The sequence below is a fragment of the Stegostoma tigrinum genome, chromosome 36, assembly GCF_030684315.1.
Source record: "Stegostoma tigrinum isolate sSteTig4 chromosome 36, sSteTig4.hap1, whole genome shotgun sequence".
In the NCBI taxonomy this organism is placed as follows: Eukaryota; Metazoa; Chordata; class Chondrichthyes; order Orectolobiformes; family Stegostomatidae; genus Stegostoma; species Stegostoma tigrinum.
Window position 1 is genome coordinate 9184536 of NC_081389.1, and position 24159 is coordinate 9208694.

Sequence of the window (24159 nt, forward strand, 5' to 3'; positions counted from 1 at the left end):
GCTCAGGATTCTGGCAGCGGGGAGAGATTTTCAGTATTTCTCTTGAATGGATGGGATGTTTAACGTGGTATCACTCGTGCCCTTTCCTGATGGCAATATCTCAAATGGTTTATTCCCATGAGATTTGGGAACTGAAGCAGCTCTGTGCAAAGGGCAGCTGGACATGACCCTGTTAACAAGGGAGAAATTCCAACGCTCAGCTCACATTGTGGGCACTTGCCAAAAATGTCGAGGATTGCTCTGGCTCAAACTGAGCTTTTAACCCAAGCTTGCAGTTCACAGAATTGTTACAGCTCAGGAAAAGGCCATTTGGCCCTTCATGCGTGCACTGGTTCTCGTAGAATCCCAGCAGTGCAGAAAGAGGTCTTTCACCCTGAGAGTCTGCACTGACCCTCCACAAAGTATTGCACCCATACCCAGCCCTTCCACCCTATCCGCATATTTTACCATGGCCAATCCACCTAGCCTACACATCTTTAGACTTTGGGAGGAAACTGGAGCTCTCGGAAGAAACCCACACAGACGCAGGGAGAAGGTGCAAACTCCACATGGACAGTTGCTGGAGGGTGGAATCAAACCCAGATCCCTGGCACTGTGAGGCAGCAGTGCTAACCACTGACATCTACCCTTGGGACTGTTGCTGAGAGTCCATCTCCTGCCCTTTCCCCACTTCCCAATACAACATCTCCAATAAGAAACTGTCCAATGCCCTCTTGAATGCCTTGGTTGAGCTTGCTTCCATCACATTTCCAGGCCGTGCATTCCCCACCTGAAGTATTCGCTGTGTGTCATAGAGCCATATGGCATGGAGACAGACCATTTGGTCCAACTCCTCCATGTCAACTCAGTTTTCCAAACAAAACTGGTCCCATTTGGCACGTATCCCTCTAAACTCTCCCCTAAAAATTTAATCTTACACTTTTTATTTTTTCAAATCAACTGCCGTCAAAAATTGCCTGGCATGCTTAGTTGGTGATGGGCATTAAATGCTGGCACTATTAGCAGGACCCACATGCTGTGAGGAATTGAAAGCAACTGATCATCTGATCTTTTTCAATTGTGTGTGGGATGTAGCAGTGTTCAAAGTGTTGTCAGGTTTTACAAAGTGCAAACATCTCTTCAAACAACACTTGAAAGAAAAAATATACATTCCCTATAAAGTAGATTTAGATTTTTTAACACGTTGTCAAAGTGCTGGATAAGTGCCCCTTTTCTTGAAGAAATCCGCAGTGAGTCCTTTGATTAAAATCTCCCTAATGGGAAATTTTTTGATGTGCCCTCTGTAGCTGTCTGATGCGAGACCTTATTCTTTTCTCTAAGATTCATCTATTCCCTTTTTGTGATTCATCCTGCATGAAGAATTGAGTTGGATGTACCTGTTAGTGATTGTGTTAATTGTTCGTCAGATGGATTGCTGTGAATTTTTTTTCCAAGGGAATAAAATAACTGGTTTGGGAGTTTGGAGGAAGCTGATTATTCTCAGATCCAATCTTTTTGTCAGGTCCCTTCTGAAAACAGATTATTTGATGCTTTACAAGGTTGTGGTCAATGAGGTTGGGAGTGAGTCTGACAGAAGCTGGGCAAAGCGATGGCCTAGTTGGATTATTGTTCATTTTTTAAACCCTGAGACCCAGGTCATGTTCTGGTGACCCAGGTTTGAGTCCCACCATGGGGATGTTGGAATTTGAGTTCAATAAAAATCTGGAATTGAGAGTATAGTGATGACCATAAATCCGTTGTCGATTGTTGAGGGGGTTGTGGGGAACACCCATCTGGTTCACTAATGTCCTTTAGGGGAGGATATCACCTGGTCTGACCTACTTGTGGTTCCAGGCCCACAACAATGTGGTTGACTTGACTGTCCTCTGGGAAAATTAGAGCAATGAACGCTGGTCCAGCCAGTGATGAATTATTAACAAGAATTGAACATTGCCGCTATGTATCAATGTGCTTAAAATAGGCAGTTATTGAACATTGATCTTACTGTTGCATGGAGAATAAATGCAATTCATTCTTGGGCTACAGGTTGGATTTAAGACCAGCGTTGCTCTTGGCAATCGGTGGATTGGCCATACTAAATTATCCATAGTGTCCAGGGATATTTAGGTTAGGTGGGTTAGACACGGGAAATCAGGGGTAACCCTCCGAATTCGAGAAAATTGATGACCTCTTTCGACAGATTGGACAGATTTTCAAAGGGAGCGTATTATAAGAGCTTTATTAAAAGCTCTATTAAAACTTTGAAAGATTAGGGGTGGATTGTTATACACAGATAAATTCAATGGGAATGATTGCAGACTGTTCATGTGATTCTATACAGAGAGCATAGAATTACTAGAGTAGAAAGAGGCCATTCTCTCCATCATTGCCATGCTTACTCTGAGAATGAAGAATTTGTATAGTCCCATTCCACTGCTTTCTCCCCATGACCCTACAATCCTTTTTTTTGTGGATGACATTCAAGCTTTATTTCAAATAGGAACCCGCTCCCTTCACACTCTCTTCAGCTGTGCTTTTCAGGTCATAGATTATCAAAGAATCCCTGCAGTGTGGAAACAGGTCATTTGGTCCAACAAGCCCACACTGCCCCTCTGAACAGCATCCCACCCAGACTCACTCCCCTACCCCTGATTTCCCATGTCTAACCCACCTAACCTAAATATCCCTGGACACTATGGATAATTTAGTATGGCCAATCCACCTACCCTACATGTCTTTGGACTGTGGGAGGAAACTGGCTCACTCGGAGGAAACCCATGCAGACACAGGGAGAATATGCAAACTGCACACAGACAGCCCTAAAAACTTGTTGCATGAGAAAGGAAGGGAGAACAAAGGTTATTAAAGAAAAGTGGATTTATGATGCATATGAGATAGAAATTACAATCGAGAAGCAAAATGAATACAAAATACAGACCTGGTCATGGAGCTCTGCAGCACGGAAACAGGCCCTTCGGTCCAACCCATTCATGCCGAACAGATATCCGAAATTAATCTAGTCCCATTTGGCCCATATCCCTCTAAACCCTTCCTATTCATGTACCGATCCAGATGCCTTTTAAATGTTGTAATTGTACCAGCCTCCACCACTTCCTCTGGCAGCTCATTCTATTCATGCACCACCTTCTGTGTGAACTAGTTCTGGACTCCCCTACCTTTGGAAAAAAGACCTTGGCTATTCACCCTATCCATGCCCCTCATGAGTTTATAAACCTCTATAAGGTCACCCCTCAGTCTCCGACGCTCCATGACCAATGAAGGAAAGTGTGCCAAATGCTTCTTCATCACCCTGTCTACCTGCAACTCCACTTAAAGAACGACGCACTGGCACCCTAGGTCTTTGTTCAGCAACACTCCCTAGGGCCCTTTCATTTCCTGTTTCAATCTTGCCCTGGTTTGCCTTGCCAAAATGCAACGTCTAATTAAATTAAACTCTTTCTGCCGCTCCTCGGCCCACTGGCCAGCTGACCGAAACCTCATCACTATCCACTACACCACCACCTTTGGTGTCATCTGCACACTTACTAACCATATCTCCTATGTTCACATCCACATCATTTATATAAATGATGAAAAGCAGTGGATCTGGCCCTGATCCTTGTGGCACACCACTGGTCACAGGCTTCCAGTCTGAAAAACATTCTTCCACTTCTACCCTCTGCCTTCTACCTTCAGGCTAGTTTTGTATCCAATGAGCTAGCTCTCCCTGGATTCCATGTGATCTGGCCTTTTATAAACCAGTCTACCATGTGGAGCCTTGTTGAAAGCTTTGCTGAAGTCCATGTAGACAAAATCTGTCACTCTGCCTTCATTAATCTTCTTTGCCACCCCTTCAAAAAATAACTCAATCAAGTTAGTGAGACGTGATTTCTAATGCACAAAGCCATGTTGACTATCCCTAATCAGTACTTGCCTTTCCAGATGAATGTAAATCCTGTCTCTCAGGGTGGTTCCAACAACTTACCCAGCACTGACGTCAGGCTTGCTGCTCTATGGTTCCCTGGCTTTTCCTTGCAGCCTCTCCTAAGTAATGGCAGCACATTCGCCAACCTCCAGTCTTTCAGCGCCTCACCTGTGGCTATTAATGATACAAATATTTTCAGCAATGAGAGGGAGTATTTAATGAATGGCAGGACTGGGTAGCTTAGAGGAACAGACGGATCTCTGAGTCATTAATCACAGATCCCTGCAGTCGGCAGAGCATGCGAATAGCAAAGTGAGAAAAGCTTATCGGACACTTCCTTTCATCAGTCGTAGCATAGAGTACAAGTGCAAGGAACTAATGTTGTTATACAGGGCACTGGTTAGGTCACAGCTGGAGTACTGTGTGCACTAGGATAGCATTAGAGGGATACACCATGATGCAGTCTCGGATGGAGAAATTGAGTTATAAGGAGAGACGAGATAGGCTTGGGGACTGTTTTCTTTAGGAGGAGGAGGGACATAATTGAGGTATGTACAATTATGAAGGGTATAGACAAGGTGAATAAATAGTAGCTGTTCCCCTTAGTTGAGGGGTCGAACCTGAGAGGACATGGTTTTAGGGTAAGAGGAAGGGGATTTAGGGGTTAAAAATGAGCAGTGGGAATCTGGAATGCACTGCCTGGGAAGGTGGTAGAGCTTGAGCCTTACAAGCTTTAAAAAAATATTTGGATGGGCACTTCAAAGATCATAACATTGAAGCATCTGGACAAATTTGGGATTTGCACACTTTTATTGGTAGCTGTATTGGTGCAGACTCGATGGGCCAAAAGGTCTTTTCTGTGCTGTAGGAATCAATGAATTTTTAAAATTTATTCATTCACAGGATGAGGGTGCCACTGGCCAGGCAGCATTTATTGCCCAACCCTAATTGCCCAGAGGGCATTTCAGAGTCAACCACATTGCTGTGGGTCTGGAGTGTAGACCAGACCAAGTAAGGATGGCAGTTTCCTTCCCTGAAGGACATTAGTGAACCAGATGGGTTTTCCAACAATCGACAGTGGATTCACAGTCTTCATCAAACTCATAATTCCAGATATTTATTGAATTCAGTTTCCACCATCTGCTGTGGCGAAATTCGAACCCAGGTCCCAAGTCCTTGTGAATCTATGCAGGCTGTTCTTTTAACTTGAACTTTTGAGCCTCAGGGAGCTGAGATAGCGAAACCCCATGAAGCTACTGGAGATTAAGTGGAGCCCGGTAGGACTGAGCATTCTGAAGAAGATTCACATTGGAGTCGCAATGTTAGATCAGTTTCTGTCTCTCCGCAGATGCTGCCAGGCCTGCTGAGTTTCTCCAGCATGTTGTGTTTCCTTTCTGACTCAGACTCTGCTCTCATGTTGCTGGCCACGCTCTGAGCTCCACGTGGAGCAGGGTTATTTTTGGAATTGGCACATCATCCTATCAACGCTCCCCCTGGCTGGCCCGTTTGGCCGAGATGTCATCGGAAGTCTTGCTATTTTTATTGGGACAGGGATTCTGAGGGAAGAGCTCACATTAAAACAGGAGGAGAAGTGCCATCCAATTCATCAGGACTTTGCTAGTCAGTGACAAACACAGTGACGTCAGATATACCCCCCCCACCCTGCCCCGCGTTCACACTTCTGTCATCCTTGTGGGAATAGACTCAGCATTTTAATGACCAACTGGAAGGTGCAGTGGCCAAAAAGGAAAGGTGAACAAGCCCCAGACTTTGCACAGGATACTTGGATACTTGAATACTTCCCGGATCATCTCTGAGGAATTGAAGGATTTTCTTTCCACTGCTACTATTTCCACCCCCCCCCCCGCAACTCCCCTCCAACTCAAATTTCATTCCCTGCCCTTTAGCCCTGGCAGGATCTATATGGTTCAGCAATGCCGAGCATTTGGATCGAGGGAAGGAGGCAGGGCGGGAAAAGAATCCTTTCTATTTGGCCAGGGGCCAGAGATCGCAGTTGGCCCTGTCACTCTGTGCCTGGGAGAGGGCAGCAAACAGGAAGATTCCCAGCTTGCCCTGACATCCCCAATCCATCTGGCAGTTTTTAAACCTCCAGTATCCTGAAAAAAGCCTGGCTTTCTGCAGCTAGCATTTGAATCGGACTTTGTGTTGCCCGTCGCCTTAAGCTCCCTTTTTATTTCAGACTGTTCCGCATTGTTGATTAGTCCTTCATTAGAAATTTACCTTGGCCTTTTTTTTTGCCGTAGGTTTATTGTTACAGATGTGGCCCTTGCTTGACACTGCTGCTCGGAATTGGAACACTTCCTCTATTTAGCACAAATAATGCTGCCATCGCTCATTACCAGTGGGTTGCTGTAAAATAAATTTCTGCCCACTGTCCTCCAAACAATGGGCCTCAGCTACTGAGGCGAAGGCCTGCTGATTGGATTTGTTTTATTATGGTCACACATACTGAGGTACAGTGAAAACTGTTAAGTCTTATGTGCAATCCATCAGGGTAATGGGAGAGAGTGCATGGGCCAGAAAGGTGCATGGAGCATTAATATTATCATGGCATTATTGCTGGACTGTTAATGCAGAGAACCAGGTCAAGTTGTATGGAAGATAACAAAGTGTGGAGCTGCATGAACACAGCAGGCCAAGCAGCATCTCAGGAGCACAAAAGCTGACGTTTCGGGCCTAGACCCTTCTTCAAGTTGTACGGATGCAGTTTGGAATCCCATCGTGGCAGATGGTGGAATTTGAATTGTGTAAAAAAATCTGGGAATAACAGTCCAATGATGAGTCCATCGCTGATGGTCACGAAACCCCATCTGGTTCACTCGTCCTTGAGGGAAGGAAACTGCCATCCCTACCTGGCCTGGCCCACGTGTGACCACAGCAATGTGGTTGACTCTTAGCCACCTTCTGGGCAAGAAATGGCCAGCGAAACCCTCATCCCACGAATGAATGATAATAACATGAGGAGAACAGTTCCAGCTCAAAACGAGAGGACTTGAAACATGAGAGTCAGTATTTCCTCACATTGGGCACCTTAGGGGGCCTGTAGCTGGTACTTGGTGCCATAGGAGGGATTTTTTTTTGTGTACTGCAGCATCATGCCCATTTTGGTTCGGGGCACTGCATTCCAACGTGCAGTGGGTTTCTTGCCGGAAGTGAGCTGTTGATAATGTTTGGAGCAAAAATAGAAGTTGCTGGAAAAGCTCAGCAGGTCTGGCAGCATCTGTGAAGAGAAAATCAGAGTTAACATTTTGGGTCCGGTGACCCTTCCTCGGAACTGTTCCCGATTTTACAGCATCCGCAGTTCTTTCACTTTCTATTTTGTCGATACTGTTTGACTCCTTCGCTCTGATACACCAATTGCTGAGCACCCCCCCCCTCCCACGTAAGCCCTCATCATCACTGCCATTCTGTATCTGATTTGATAGATGCTGCTGAGGCTAGCAGCTGAGGTCTGGGCAGAGTGGCCAGTCGCTCTTGGGTCTGGAATCTTTCTTTCCCAGAGGCAGCAAATGTCGAACCCCCTGCTTGTCCCTGATTGTTAATGTACTGCGTTTCTTCAAGTTGCTCTGACCAAGAGTAACCTTTCTACTGGGGGGAGAGGAACGGGGGCTGAGAGAGAGAACGGGCGCTGAGAGAGCGTGGGGGCTGAGAGAGATTACAGGGGTTGTTGAGGGGTGGGGGCTGAGAGAGAATGGGGACGTTTGAGGGGTGGGGGCTGAGAGAGAGAGAGAACGGGGGCAGTTTGGAGGGTGGGGGCTAAGAGAGAGCGAGTGGGGGCTGAGAGAGAATGGGTGCCATTTTGGGGGTGGGGATTTGGAGGGATAATGAGTATTGCTAAGCCTACAGTAATTCTTCCTTTAAATTTTAAATATTAATTTGCATAGTTATTTCCTTCTCTGCCATCTGCCAATATTTATTATCAGCCGTCCCTCACTCATTTGTCACTCAATGCACTTTGTACATTCTTCAGAAAGGCTGGTGGGAAAGGTGTAGTTTGCTGTGGAGAAGCGTTAGGTGACAAATTCTGGGGAAAAATCCAAGGAATTGGTGCTATCTATTTAAAGGGAAGATGGTGCCTTGCTGTTGAAATGAGTGAAAGAGGAAGTGTAGGTAAATACAAACATGAAAATGCTCAGAGGTGTTTGGCTTTTAATAACTTGGGACATGGAGTGATGAGGAGATGTGTGGAAGATAAAGGGTGAAGCATTTGGGGTTCAGAAAAGATTTACAAGGATGTTGCTGGGACTTGAGTGTTTGAGCTCTGCAGAGAGGCTGAACACGCTGGGGCTATTTTCCCTGGCTGATGAGTGACCTTGTAGAGGTTTATAGAATCAAAACGAGTCGCCAAGGTCTTTTCCCCAGGGTAGGGGAGACCAAAACTAGAGGGGCATAGGTTTAAGGTGAGAGGGGCAAGATTTAAAAGGGACCCAAGGGGCAACTTTTTCACGCAGAGAGTGGTGCATGTATGGGAGGAGCTGCCTGAGGAAATGGTGGAGGCTGGTACAATTACAGCATTTAAAAGGCTTTGGTGAGGAAGAGTTTAGAGGGATATGGGCCACATGCCGGCGAATAGGATTGGGACAGATCGGGATATCTGATTGGCATGGACAAGTTGGACTGAAGGCTCTGATTCGGTGTCATTTGACTGCAGTTGTAGGACTTGTTTTCGGAGCACTGTACAGGGAGGACATTAAGAGTTATGGCAGTGTGATGATGACCCCTGCAAGTACGATCTGCTTTTGTGGGTGTCATTGAGGGTGTGTTCCCTGTCTAACATGCAATGACCTTTGCCCTTTATAAAGCAGACCCAGACCAGGGTGGCTATAAACAGGTCCAGGCTGCAGGCAGCAGAAGGGGGTCATACCTGCTGGCTGCCTGCTCCTCTTCCACAGTAATGTTTGTGCCCATGGAGAGGGAGCACATGGTGCCCATTAATCCCCTTGATGCCTTTAGAGAGGTGGGCACCATGGGAATTGCAGCAGGAAGTGGTGGTGGGAAATGATTGGGGTGCTTCATCTCCCCCTGCAATGCCATTTTGATTTCACTCCCTCCCTCTCCCTACTTCCCTCACCTCGTCCTCTCCCTCTCCTTCCCTTTTTCCGACCTATCCTTCTCGCCACCTCCCCCTCACCTGCCTTCACCTGATGGTTTGCATTTCATACAGGCTTTGTATACAAGTGCTGAATTGACTACATGGGGGATTTACCTGTGGTGGTTAATAGTTGAAAAGAAACAAAACAAAAACCATCGTGGTGATGGGGATTTGGTTGTGAGGAAGAGCCCTTTTGGATATATAAAAAGAAACGTGTGTTCCGGCCTGAGATTGGCCTATGTACACCTCAGGTATTGCTCGATTTAGTGTCATCAATAAGCCGTGTTCCTTTCAAGTCTGGCCTCCTGTGTTAAGACAGTGAACAGCTCCCATTCTGAGGGTCACCTGGAATGTTGGGCTGTTACCACCGAAACTTGGGAGGAAGTTATGTCTGTAAAGAGCTTTGATCCGAGTGAGAAGGGAACAATTATCCTGTCCACTTGAGCCAGTGATTTGAGAGTAGCGGCCGTGAGCCGAGAGCCAGCACAGGCACGATGGGCTGAATGGTCTTTTGCTCGATTACGAACTGCAATGATTCTTCTCTGGAGTTGGAGTAAACCTACTTTGGGTTGATCTGTCTCCAGGCTCGGGCACAGAAGCAGATGTTGCTTTGGATCAGAGGGTGAGATGCGCATCTGTTGGTCTGGATTGGATTCCTCCAATCTGCTCACCCTGTTGAATGTTTTTGCGATGGCATTCCTGTGGCACTTGTGGATTCAAGTAATGGCATTTCTTCCATGACCCTTCGAGCTGATACCAGCGAACCTGACCCAACCCAGCCCAAACTGACACAAGCATATTGCTAACTATTCAGAGGTGCATACTATACTCTTTCCTTGTTATTTCACAATATTCTGCCTGAACAAGACTCAACAAATTTAATGATATAATTAACTGGCTTTGTTTAGCTCCTACACCAACCTTTTCAACATGTCATGAGACACAGCAAGCACAAACTGGACGTGCCAAAGGGCCTCTTCTGTGCTCTATCTAGGAGTACTGAAGCACATGGGTCCTGAGCCTTGGGCCTTCTGACCCAAAGGTCGGGACATTACCATTGTGCCCCTTCTGGCTCCTATAAGCATTACCGGTGAGTTGGAAATTTGTCTTTTTTACCTGAGGGTTTGTGCAGATAAGCTGGGAGAGTTGTCGGACGAAATTATTGGGCAGGATCGCAGGACCTTGTTGTTTCTCGGTGCTTGGTTGAACCGGTGGTCGGGGTGGGTGGGGGCGGTGGGGCGGTGGTGGGGGCACTCTGTTTGTCTTAAATAAAACAGAAAATGCTGGAAGTAGATGTCATGTTGGACAGCTTCGGAGATAAAGAGTTAATGGCTTGGATCTTGTTGGGATGTTGGCATCTGGAGGGGCCCATGTTGCCTTGATTTTGGGAAGACCAGCTGAACCCACATGACAGTCAGGCCCTGGGGGTAGTGCCAGCGTATGCCCCCATGCCATGCGGGCACCATCAGCCCAACCGACAGCTTTCAGCCAACCAGAGAAGGGCTGGCTCCACCCGTGCTCAGCAGCACCATGGAGAGGTTGGTGGCCACAGCTGGAAGGACACCTCTGGAGCCCCACAATCAGGTGATGCAGGGGGAGGGGGTTATTTCTGTGGGTGGAGGTCATGGGGGTGGTGTTGGTGGTATCTGAATGTATGGCTCAGGGTGTGGCAGGGGGGAGTCCTACCACAGGCATCATTCACCTCAGTGTGGAACTGCGTGCTGAAGATTGGGGTCCCAGTCCCTGTGATGTTTTGGTCTCTGTTATCTGAGGAATGATGCTGTTGCTAACAGCTGAGGTGTTACGAAATTAATTCCTGGGACTGACTTATGAGGAGAGATTCAGTCAGGTTAGGATTGTGTTCACTGGAGGTTAGAAGATTGCGGAAGACGAATCTCCCGCAAACCTAAAAAATTCTCACAGAACTAGACAGGATAGGAAGGGTGTTCCCGATGGTGAGAGAGTCCAGACCCAAGGGTCATAATTTAAGGATCAAGGATAGGATTGAGACGAGGAGAAATTTACTCACCCAGTGAGTTTACTAGCACAGGATGTAGTTGAGGCTAGAACATTGTGTTTTCAAGAATAAAGTAGCTACAGCTGTTGTGGCTAAAGGGATTAAGGGACATTGGGGAGGGGAGGACAAGGGCACTGAGCTCAATGAGCAGCTGTGGTCATATTGACGGTGGAGATGGTGCGAGTGTGGAGTCGAGGCCACAATCTGTTTAGCCATGATCTTATTGAATGGTACAGTAGGGTTTGGTGACTGAATGGCCTCCTGCTACTCCTTTTCAGTGTGCCTATGAGATGGCAACTGCCCAGGAGCTAGTACGGGTTGGCACATGACCCTTCCTGGTGATGGTGATGTAGCAGTGCGATTGGGGTATCTCCCTCCAACTCGCCCAACTCAATGCCCTTCCTGCTTTCAGGAAGAGAAGATTACCACCTGGTCTTACAGCTTGATAACAGTTCATTAGCAGTCGGGGGAGGAAGAGTTTGAAATGGAACAGATTCTAAGTGAGTCAAGAGTGAGGGGGTGAAAAGGGTATGGAGTGGAAGGTGTTATAGAGACGTAGAGGTGAGGACGGCCACAGCCGGGATCTTGGGTTCATGCCGCACTACAGGTGACCCCACCACAGAATGCACGCTTTCATTTACTCATGCTCGCAGTCACGCTCTTGCTCTCTCACACGCTCATGCTGTCGCTCACGTTCTCGCTCACTGTCACGCTGTCGCTCATTCACACTCTCACGCCCCCATGGGGTGAATGTGTATTTACAGATATGCTCTATCTTGTTTAAAAAGCACAAGACAGCCCATCAAAGGCCCACTGTATAAATTCCTGCTTTGGAAATAAAACTAGTCTGACTCCAGGTTAAAATGCAGACAGATTCTAAACAAGGCCTCACACCTAAAACGAATTGTCTGCTCCGAGATGTCACATCTCTTTTATGCACTGATAAAATCTTTACTTATCTTGGGGTAGTGAGTTGACAGAAATTCTGGGATTTGCATTTTAATCATCCTAATGTCCTTTTCTAGCTGATTGAAGATTTAGCAGGAGGGAGTCAGCCAACCTTTGTAGGTTCATTCAATACCTTTATACAACTGATGCAATTTTTTGATCTTTCACTTATAAATTCTGTGTCTTGATGTCTGTTTTGCTACACCTGATGAAGGAGCAACGCTGTGAAAGCTTGTGTTTTTAAATAAACCTGTTGGACTATAACGTGAGATAACCAAGTGTGGAGCCGGATGAGCACAGCAGGCCAAGCAGAATCTTAGGATCAGAAAAGGTGACGTTTCGGGCTTAGACCCTTCATCAGAAAAAAGGGGTTGGGGAGAGGGTTCTGAAATAAATAGGGAGAGAGGGGGAGGAGGATAGAAGATGGATAAAGGAGAAGATAGATGGAGAGGAAACAGACAAGTTAAAGGGCGGGGATGGAGCCTGTGGAGGTGAGTGTAGGTGGGGAACGCCGGGGGGCGGGGGTGAGGGTGGGGAGTAGGGAGGGGATAGGTCAGTCCAGGGAAGGACGGACAGGTCAAGGAGGTGGGATGAGGTTAGTAGGTAGGAAATGGAGGTGCTGCCTGAGGTGGGAGGAGGGAATGGGTGAGAGGAAGAACAGGTTAGGGCGGCGGGGACAGGCTGGGCTGGTTTTGGGATGCAGTGGGGGGAGGGGATGAGCTGGGCTGGTTTTGGGATGCTGTGGGGGAGGGGTAGATTTTGAAGCTTGTGAAGTCCGCATTGATACCATTGGGCTGCAGGGTTCCCAAGCGGAATATGAGTTGCTGTTCCTGCGACCTTCGGGTGGCATCATTGTGGCACTGCAGGAGGCCCAGGGTGCACATGTCGTCTAAGGAATGGGAGAGGGAGTTGAAATGGTTCACGACTGGGTGGTTTATAACCTGGTGTCATTTGGTTCCTGACCTTGCCCACCCTAGTTCAACACGGGCACCACCACATCACAAAGACAGGAGACATTGAAGGTTTCCTGGTGCATGCTAAGGGAGTGAGAAGGGTTTGAGGCAACTGACGCGGCCGGAGTAGGTGTGAGTGGCAGGATTTTGAACCACAGTGTGCAATTTCACTACAAGATCTGGGCCAACATCCTCCCTTGAGCAGTGTCAACACAAAACAAACAGACTGGTTATACATCTCGCGTTCTGTTAACCTGCAAAACAGCAGGGCCTGAGTGCAAATTGCAAGGAAAGCCCTCACTGCTGGAGCAACTGATGAGGTCCGGCAAGAAAGAACTGGGAAAAGTTTGAACCTTCTGATTTGTGAATCATAATGGACCCGAAATGTTCACTCTTTCTCTCACCATGGGTGCTGCTAGACCCTGCTGAGTTTCTCCAGCAGTCTCTGTTTTTCTGTCAGATTTCCAGCATCTGCGGTACTTGTGATTTTGTTTAAAACGTAATTTGTCGTTTGGCTAGGAGATAATGGAAATTCTGCATTTTGTTACACTTGTGAAGATCTAGTGTTTTGGTAGTTTTTTTAAAATTTCACCCAGTGTGTATTGAAGTCTCTTGTGCAACTTACTGAAATGCAGCATATGTACAACACAATTAGTGACTTCCCTTTCATTGCATTTTTCACAACCTCCCGAGATGCCCTCAAACACTTTCTGTTCGATGCAATCCCTTCCGAAGCGTTGTCCCTGTTGCAGTGCAGGAAACATGGCCAATGTGTACACAGAAAGATCCCACAGCATTAATGATATTGACCAGATGAGCTGCCCTTGTGATATGGGTTACCGAAATGGAACTGCCTTGGCACTTGGGTGGAGTAAACGATTGGCCACTTGAAGGGCTTCAGTTGGTGCCTGTGTATGCTCCTCCACAGCATCTCAACCCTAACCCTAAAACAGATCTTTCGGCCCAACTTGTCCATGAAGACCAGGTTTCCTGAACAGAATTAGCCCCATTTACCTCCATATCCCTCTCAACCTTTCCTGTCCATGTACCTGTTCAAATGCCCTTTACATGGTGTCATTATACCCATCTCTACCACTTCGTCTGGCAGCTCATTCTATAACATATGCCACCCTCTGTATGAAAATGTTGCCCCTCCAGTCACTTCTAAAATCCTCCCCTCTCGTCCTAAACCTACACCCTCTGGTTTTGGGCTCCTGTACCCTTGCGGGGGAAAAAGAGCATCTTCCCTTTGCCCCTTGTGATTCTAAAAACTTCTATAAACCTCCTGTGCCTCAAGGAAAACAAAAAGCCCCAGCCACTTCGTATAGTTCGAACACTCGAGTCTCTGGGATTGTATAAATCTCTGTAACCCTTGTTGATGGTAGTGTTTGTGTGTTTGGAAGGTGCTGTCGAAGGAGCGCTGGTGAATTTCTGTTTCCTGACTGACTGCTGTGTTACCAAAGATAGGCTGCATTCCACCCAGCTCTTTGCAGTTAACCTCTGGCTGAGAGCTGAGCTTTCATGGCAGCCCTGACTAAATAAAGTAACGGCAGGGAAGAGTCATTTTACTTTGTCATTGAAGACTTTGTCAATGCCGGCTCTACTTCCTGTTGTCCCTGCAGGAGCTGGGCGAGCGATGCCATTCAGCAGAGCAGTGTGAGTGATGGTTACAAAGGCTGTATTGCTGTATATGAAGGAGCTTTCTTGTGAGAGTTGGAAACATACGAGGCTGGGCTTTGTGCTTCAGTGAGCCGCAGTATCAGCGTTGGCTTGTTTTCAGGAGATTTGCATTGCTAACAACTGCATGCCAGCGACTGAAGACAGCAGGCAGGAGAGTGCAGTCCAGACCAGCTGTAAGCTGCACTCGTGATGTTCCTGATTGGGAGGGCATCGTGAGTGTACATGACTCACTCTCTCGCGCGCCCCCCCCCCCCCCCCCACCCCCCCGCTTCACCACCTCCCCCTCCCAGGGAGAGGAAAGAGCCTGACCAGGGGGAAAGGAATCTCACCTCACTCCTCTCCGACTTCCGATTACAAAAAGGGCTGTTTGTTGTCAAATCCTGACTTCACTCAGTCAGGAAGAGTTCCTTCCTCCTTGTGGAAAGGCAGGGATCTAGCCCACTTTCTGCAGTGCGTCTGGGCCGAAAGAGTGCCGTTGAAACGCGGGGAAAAACGTACAGGATCTAAGAGCAGTCCATTCAGCCCATCTTATCTGTGCCAGTCTAACCTCCATCTTCCAGCTGTTGATTTCTAGAGGGTTGTGGGAAAGTGAAGATTAGGTGGAAGAGCTGCCATGATATAGCTGCAGGGGACAGCAGCCTCTGGATGTTCTCGTGGCCTTGCCCTGCTTCTGCTTCCTGTGATCCATGACCCTGTTGGTTACGGTAACTCAAACACATTTCTGACCCTAGACCCTACTTCAGAAGAACAGTCTAGGTCTGAAACATCAGCCTTCCTGCTCCTCTGATGCTGCTTGGCCTGCTGTGTTCATTGACCTCTACACCTTGTAATCTCTAAAGTTTTCTGAAATGAAGAGGAGTTGGGAATGTGGTGGAATTGTCACTGGGCTAGAGATCCCAAAGGCCCAGGCGAATGGTCTGTGGTCATCAGTTCAAGCCCCACTGGCTGGAGAAATTTAAGTGCAATTTAATTAAACCTGGAATTTTAAGCCAGTGATGATCACGAGAGATTCATCGGTTGTCACCTGGTTCACACCTGTTCTTTCGGGAAGGAAATCTGGCCTACATGTGACTCTAGGCCTACAGCAAGGGGAAGGAGGGATGGGTAATGAATGATGGCTTTGACACACCCCAAGGAAGGATAATGTGAGCCAGAGTACAATGCCTAGTCAGCATGCACCGTTGCTGATAGTAGGGAGAGAGTTAATACTTGGGCTTCCCTATTGCCTTCTGAAGGGCGAGAGGTTGGAAGAGGTCCCTTACCTACAGGAATAGTTGAAGAACCTCCTAAAGAGGAAACTAATTTGATGAAAATCTTCAGACTCATACAGGTGACCATGTTGCATTGGTACTTGGCGTGCACATGCACATGACATGCACACATATGCACACGCAAATGCATGCTCACATGCCTGTAATCTGCTCAGATTGCTGCTTGTAAAATAGTGCTGGGCATGTGTGACATTGCAGGCAACTGCTCCCTGCTCCTGCAGCTGAGGGTAGCCCCAGTTGTTTAGCCGGGGGATGGGAGTCAGACTAATCTGGGGCTCTGACTGTAGGCCCCGGGATGGGGAACTGCAGATAGTGGACATTGAGTGAACAGATTTTATTTGTCAGTATCTGAGTGAGTGTGGGGGAGATGAATGGACAAATATAATTCTCAGGTGGGCATCAAATAGCTGTAGAGCCGTTCCTGAGCTGTCAGACTGGAAATATTCCCTCTGTTTGAGTCAGGAGGCTGCCTGCTCTCTAGCATGCATTCGGAACAGAATTAGCTGCACAAGTGCAGGCCATTCAGCCCAACTGAGATACAGCAATTTCAGCTCCATGTGAAACTCCTCGCAGTCCTGCTCCACCTCAATTCCTTTCTCCATCCTTCCCCTGAATTAATTGTAACAAACAACTCTGATGGCAACACATTAGTCATGTCTCTGGGTTAGTAAAGCAGAACCTGAGGCTCATGTCCTGGGGATGAGAGTTTGAATCCCACCACGGCAGATGATGGAATTTGAATGCAGTTTAAAAAAAAAAGTTTATTAAAAAGCTAGCGCAACCATGATCCTGCTGATCATTGTAAAAATCCCTGTGGTTCACCAGTGTCCTTTCGGGAAGGAAATCTGCCATCTTTACATGGTCTGGCCTACATGTGCCTCCAGACTCTCAGCAATGTGGTTGACTCTTGACTGCCCTCTGGGGCAATTAGGGATGATTTCGGGTTTGTAAATGCTGGTTTAGCTAACGTGCTTGTAACCATGAAGGAATATTTAAAATAAAAACTGAGGTAACATACACCGTTGGGTTCTCTCTCTTTCTCAGAGTGAGATGCCTGTGCATACTGCAGTTGTATTAATTTACACAAACCATCCCTGGTTGCTAGAGTGTCGCAGAAGCTGTGTTTGGGGCAATTATTAATCAGTGCTTCTTTTTTATTTGGAAATCTTTTCCAGCTGTGAACGCAGGACAGAAGGTAGAGGATCAACATCCCAGGTTTGAGGTGAGATTGATTTCTAATCTCTGTTTCTGTTGGATTAAATACTCAGTCTGCAATGCTGTGCTTCACATTTCATGTTAAATACTTTGGTATGGAGAGCTTTTGGGGTTTTTGTAAATTTATTTTTGTGTCTGAAAGTGATGACTGGTCACAGGTTCCACTGTTAGGAATCACGTAGCTCATCGTTTTCCACGGGATTAAACGTACAGCACAGGAGCAGGCCATTCGGCCCAACCCGTTTAGGCTCCACTTGAACACCGTCTCATCTTTCCCCTTCAGTATTGATCATCAGAATGTTATGTTTGCTTCTCCCTCATCTGTTTTTGCAGTGTGCTCTTAAATGCATTTATTTGCTTCCTGTGGTTGACCAGAGAGAACACTAGAAGTGGAGTTATGGACTACTTTTTAAGGCAGACGTTGTTAGATTTTTTTTAACTAACCAGGGACTCCATGGGCTCATTGGTAATATTGAGGCCACAGTCACCTCCCGCTTGATTTTATGGAATGGTGTAGCAGGATGGAGGGGGGCTGAATGGTCTTCTCTTGCTCCAAATTCAGTTGTTCACGAGCGACCAGCAAATTCGTTGCAAGAAGGTGTTCCTCCCGAGCTCTCAATTGGATTTTGCGGTGATGATCGCATCGATGACCTCTTGTTCATTCCCTCTTGAGGAACGCCATTCCCGCGGAATCCGCTTGATCACCACTTTCACAGCAGTTTAAAGACACCAGTGGCTCAGTAGTTAGCGCTGCTGCCTCACGGTGCCAGGAACCCCGGTTCGATTCCAGCCTCGGGCGACTGCCTGTGTGGAGTTTGCACATTCTCCCCGTGTCTGCTTGGATTTCCTCCAGGTGCTCCGGTTTCCTCCCACAGTCCAAAGATGTGCAGGCTAGGTGGATCGGCCGTGCTAAATTGCCCGTAGTGTTCAGGGATGTGTGGGTTATATGGGGATGGGTCTGGGTGGGATGCTTCAAGGGGCAGTGTGGTCTTGTTGGGCTGAAGGGCTTGTTTCCACACTGTAGGGAATCTAATCTAATCTAATCTAATCTAATCTTATCCAGGGATGTGCCGACTCGGTGGATTAGCCACAGGAAACACAGGGTTACAAAGGTAGGTTTGCAGGGTGGGTCTGGATGGGATGCTGTTTGGACGGCTGGTGTGGACTCAATGGGCTGAATGGCCTGCAGGAGGGGGCTCTGTGAATTTGCTTCGGCCTTCTCTTTGCTCAAACAAATAAAAATTTAAAGCGTAGTGATGCCTCCTTTATTTCTTTTCATCAATTGTTTTGGAATGCTATTGTGTATATGAAAGCTTGAATCAGCCATCCTTTTGTGGAGGAATAAGGACATGACAGCAATAACAGTAAACACTCAAATATTGGCTTGTTAACTGAGGCATGTATTAACTCAAAAGCAGTCTGCATAAACTGTGGTTTGTTCTGCTTGACTGCAACTCGAATCAAAATCATCAAACCATAGAATCCCTACAGTGTGGAAACAGGCCCTTCGGCCCACAAGCTCACACCGATCCTCCGAGCATCTCAGCCAGACCCATCCCCCTATAACCCACCTAATCTACCCATCCCTGAACACTACCGGCACATTAGCACGGCCAATCCACCCTAACCTGCACATCTTTGGATTGTGAGAGGAAACTGGAGCACCGCAGATATGAAGAGAATGTGCAAAATCCACACACAGTTGGCGATCGAACCTGGGTCCCTGGTGGTGTGAGGCAACAGTGTTAACCACCGAGCCACCTGAAATTGGTAATAATATTGGTCATAGAACAGTACAGCACAGTGCAGGCCCTTTGGCCTATGATGTCATGCCGAACTTTTACTCTAATCCTCAGGTTTATCTAACCTCCACCCCTGCCTTATACTATCATCATACACTTATCTAATAGCCGCTTAAATGCCCCTCTTGAGGCCGACTCCACTCCCCTCTCTGGCAATGCGTTCCATGCTCCTACCACTCTCTGAGTAAAGAACCTACCTCTGACGTCTCCCACTTTACAACTATGCCCCCTCGTAATAACTACCTCCACCCTAGGAAAAAGTCTCTGGCTGTCCACTCTATCTATACCTCTGATCATTTTCTACACCTCTATCAAGTCACCTCTCATCCTTCATCATTCTAAAGAGAAAAGCTCCAGCTCTCTCAACCTTTCCTTGCAAGACCTTCCCTCCATTCCAGGCAACATCCTGGTGAATCTCCTCTACGCCTTTTCTGAAGCTTCCACATCTTTCTCATAATGAGGCGACCAGACCTGGACACGCAACTCCAGGCTTTTCTACAGCTGGAGCATAGCTTCACGGCTCTTGAACGCAATCCCTCGATTAATGAAAGCTAACGCACCGTATACCTTCTGAACAACTCTATCCACCTGGGTGGCCGCTGTCAGGGAACTATGGACATGAACCCCAAGATCCCTCTGCCCCTCCAGACTGCCAAGAATCTCTCCGTTAACCCTGTCTGCTTACTTCATCCAAGACTTGAACGAACCATCGTGTGCCTGCGACTTTATTCCTGACCAGTCTGTTTGCTGAGATGTGTACATGTGTGTGACTTCACGCCATCTTCGGCTTTGAGTGACTGCTGAGGAAGATGATGATTTGGGTGGCCGTGTGACATGCCTGTTTCAGTTTCCCTTATCCTAATTGAAACCTATCTTTCGATTGAAGGAAGGAAGATTTGGATTTATGTTGTGCCTTTTGTAACACAACTGGCTGCCCAAGTGTTTGTGAAGCGCTGTTGTAGAGGAGGGAACAACAACTATTTTGTGTGAAGCAAGCTCCTTGAAAGCAGTGAGATTGGGATCAAGTGATCTGTTCTTTTCGGCAACGTGAATTATACTTGTATTTGTATGTGGCCCGGGACTGTTTGAGAGGGAAGGTGAGGCATTGGTTTGACAATTTCATCGGAGCATAGAGGCATAGAAACGAGGAGTAAGTTTTTGAGCCTACTGCTCCATTCACTGTGGCCACAGATGATCTTGTATCTCAAAAGGGGCAGCACAGTGGCTCAGTGGTTAGCACTGCTGCCTCATAGCATCAGGACCCAGGCTTGAGTAGTCCACCCTCCGGTAGCTGTCTGCGTGGGTTTCCTCCGAATGCTCCGGTTTCCTCCCACAGTCCAAAGATGTGCAGGCTAGGTGCATTGACCATGTTAAATTGCCCCCAGTGATCAGGGATGTGTAGATTAGGGGGGTTAACGTGGTAATGTGCAGTTATGGCAACGGGGCAGGTCTGGGTAGGATGCTCTGAGCATCGTTGTGGACCTGATGGGCTGAAGGGCCTGTTTCCACACTGTAAGGGTTCTATGAGCCATGATCCTATTTCTGATGTTCTTTCCAAACTCTTGTGGCCTTTAATATCTTCAAAAACAAATGCATCTTTTTCAAGAAGTTGCCGCACCTTTCTGTGCCAGAGAATTCCACGGGCTGACTGTTCTTGAACGAAGAACTGTTTCCTCATCTCTGTCCTAAATGGCTCACTCCATGTCCTGACACTGTGACCCTGGTCCTTGGCTCCTGAACCAGGGAAACCGTCCTCTCCACATTTTGTCTAGCCAACCCTGTTGAAATTTTAGATGTTTCAATCACATTCCCTTTTCTTCTAAAGTCAACCCATTTGAAGTAGTCCTCACCCGGCAGTCGTGTCTCAGCCAGAAGACTTCTCCGACATGCCAACGCGGCCTCTGAGCGCCATGTGGGCACCGCTGGCTGAGCTGGCATTTATTGCCCATCCCTAGTTGAGAAGGTGGAGATGAGCTGCTTCTTGAGTCGCTGCAGTCCCCTGCCGAGGGAATTCCAAGATTTTTGAGCCAATGACAGTGAAGGAACGACAATAGCGTTCCAAGTCAGGTGGTCAATTGCCTTGGAGGGGAGCTTGCAGGGAGTGGTGTACCTATATATCTGCTGCCCTTGGTCCTTCTTGATGAAACTGGTTGTGAGTTTGAAAGATACCATCTGAAGATCTTTGGTGAGTTTCTGCAGCGCATCTTGCAGGTCGTAGCAGCGTCAGTGTGCACTGAGTGTCCGTGGTGGAGGGAGTGGATGCTTGTGGATGTGGTGCCAATCAAGCGGGTTGCTTTGTCCTGGATAGTATCAAGCTTCTTGAGTGTTGTTGGGGCTGCACCCATCCAGGCAAGTGCGGAGAGTATCTCATCACACTCCTGACTTGTGCCTTGTCAATGGTGGACAGGCTTTGAGGAGTCAGGAGGTGAGTTGCTCGCTGCAGTATTCCAAGTCTCTGACCTACTCTTGTCGCTGCTCTGTTTATGTGGTGAGTCCAATTGAGTCAATGATATAATTGGAAGGCCCACAATTTATTATTCATCCTTAATTGCCTTTACTTGAGTCACATGTTAGGGCCATTTTAGAGGGCACTTGAGAGTCAATCACACTGAGTGATGGCCATTCATGGGATTTGCAAATGCGCAAACCCCACACAGACTGTTACCTGAGGGTGGAATTGAACCTGGGTTCCTGGCGCTGTGAGGTAGCAGTGCTAGCCGCTGTGCCACCCCCTACTGCAGCAGGGATCACTGGCTGGCCAGCATTTATTGCTCATCCTCAATTGCGCTTGTGACGGTGGTGGTGAGCTGCCTTCTTGAATTGCTGCAGGCCTTTGGGGTGGATAAAGCCACAATGGTGTTTGCGGTGGTTTGGCAACGTAGCTGCAGCTCAGGATGGTGAGTGGCTTGGAGGGGAACTCGCAGGGGGCGGTATTCCCATGTACTTGCTGCCCCTTGTCTTCCCGGGAGGCAGCATTGTAAGTACCTTGCTGACTATTAGGTGCTGATATGAGAAGGATTTGACTGTGTTGGCCTTGATTTCGCAGAACTGACCGTAACCAAGTTTGCTGCAAACCAGTGCAGGTCTTGCTTAAAGTGCCAGGAATGGATGTGGGAAATCAGAAATTACTTGCAGGGTTAGTGTTCGGCTGAGGCAAGATAAAGCTACTTATATCCTGCATTAAGCTTGTTAACCCCAACAGAAAATTTGTTAATAATTATGGCACGAATGAAGAGTCATTGAGAAATGACCAAAAGACATAAACACTTCATTTTTCAATATTCCTGATGGTCATCATGAATGTCTACTACTTTAAAACTAAAAGGAAGCTGAAAGCAAGGCTCCCTTGCCACTGTCCCCATCAAACAATTCAGGACAGGGTTAGATACAGAGCAAAGCCCTCTCTCTCGTTTTCTAAACTGAAAGTAAAGCTTCCTCCAGTATTTTAAGCTGAAAATAAAGCTTCTGTACTCTTTTAAAATTGAAAGGAATTGGAAAATCAAGTTCCCTGACACCATCCCCATCAGACACTGTTAGGATGGGGACAACGTGAGGTTTTGACACAAAGTAAAACTCTTCCTACTCCTTTGAACTAAAAGTTGTACAGATATTCCTTGTTGATGCTTTGCCCTATTACCAGTGGCCCAGTATATTCTCCCCCAAATGTTGATTTGTCTAACAGTTTGATGTGCACTTGAGTTAAAAGCAGTCCTCTTTGTTTTGATTTGCTTTACTAGATAATGATGGTCAATGGAAAGTGTTTTTTTTTATATAGTGAGTATTACTCTTGCCTTTTGGCGAGAGATTTATGATTTTAATCCCTAATTCAGAGACCTGAGCACAGTAATGTGGGACAGCTGCAGTGTAGGGGCTTCCAGCTTAGACATGAGATTTTAAACCAAGGACCTTTGGTTTTTTTTAAGGCGACTATAACATGTCCCATCCCACTATTTTGAAAAGAAAAGTGGAATTTTCCCTGATCTGACCAATATTCACTGCTCAACTCATGTCACTGAACAACAGATCACTTGGTTGTTATCAAGTCACTCTTTGGTGGGATCTTGCTGTGCGCAGACTGGCTGCTACATTTTGACATTACAAGCCAGTACAGATGACTGTACCTCAGGCTGATCAAGCAAGTTGCTTTCGATCGTCCTGTGTTGGGGCAGTTTCAGTTTTAAAGTGGGTCATTTCTGTACGAGCTGCCGGCATAGTGAGGAGTCAGAATGATTCAACATGGAAAGCAATGTCAATGGACTCGAGGAGACACCTTTGTGCTTGGCCGGATATTTTTGCAGTAGTAAATGCCCAGCATTATTTTTGTGAATTTGGCAACGGCAGCACCTTGGTTCATTAGACCGCCTGAATTTGGCTGAGGCAATGTTATTGGACAGCAGTAAGTCTGAGTGTGTTGAAAACAAAGAGGCAGGAAATGCAAATCCAGCTGGTATCAGTGTTTAATGTGCCGTGAGTTATCCATTCTGCTACAGCACAGCTTCGTTCGCTTTATTTGAGAGGTTTTGTTTTCTGCCCCCTTCCTGTCGAGGTACAGAATTGATACTGGAGTGTACTGATATTCACTCCTGTAACTGTGCCATTTCATTGTATGAAATGTAAATGATGTGGTGTTGTTGGCTTCGTCATCATGTTTATAGGTAAATCATGAGGTTTCCTTCCATTTAGAGTCATAGAGATGTACAGCATGGAAACAGACCCTTCAGTCCGACTCGTCTGCGCTGATCCGATATCCTAAATTAATCTAGTTGCACGTGCCAGCATTTGGCCCATATCCCTCGAAGCCCATCCTGTTCATGTATCCATCCAGATGCTTTTTAAATGTAATTGTACCAGCCTCCACCACGTCCTCTGGCAGCTGATTCCATACACGCACCACCGTCTGTGTGAAAAAGTTACCCCTGAGGTCCCTTTTATATCTTTCCCCTCTCACCTTAAACCTATGCCCCTCTAGTTTTGGACCTCCCCAGATCCTAGGAAGAAGACCTTGGCTATTCATTGTACCCGTGACCCTCGTGATTTCATAAACCTCTGTAAGATCACTTCCAACACTCCAGTGAAAAAATGCCTCGCCTTTTTCAGCCTCTCCCTATATCTCAAACCGTCCAACCCTGGCAGCGTCTCTGTAAATCTTTTCTGGACTCTTTCAAGTTTCACAACGCCTTTGCTAAAACAGAATTGAACACAGTATTCCAAAAGTGGCTGAACCAATCTATATTTAGTTTAGTTGGCTGGACAGCT

The 24159-nt window shown here is 47.0% G+C and overlaps 1 protein-coding gene across 9 annotated transcripts in view; it reads left to right on the top strand.

The window, feature by feature from the left end:
- The window catches only part of tln2b (talin 2b), a 357717-nt gene that overhangs the window by 71069 nt on the left and 262489 nt on the right, over positions 1-24159 (top strand). For 6 of the 9 annotated variants that reach the window (XM_059640204.1, XM_059640203.1, XM_059640205.1 and 3 more), the window contains one exon: positions 17062-17108. The gene's annotated coding sequence lies outside the window, so the exon portion shown is untranslated. Of the gene's footprint in view, positions 1-14537; positions 14592-17061; positions 17109-18164; positions 18214-24159 lie in introns of those variants that run through there. The other 3 variants (XM_059640207.1, XM_059640208.1, XM_059640209.1) reach the window with 2 other exon arrangements.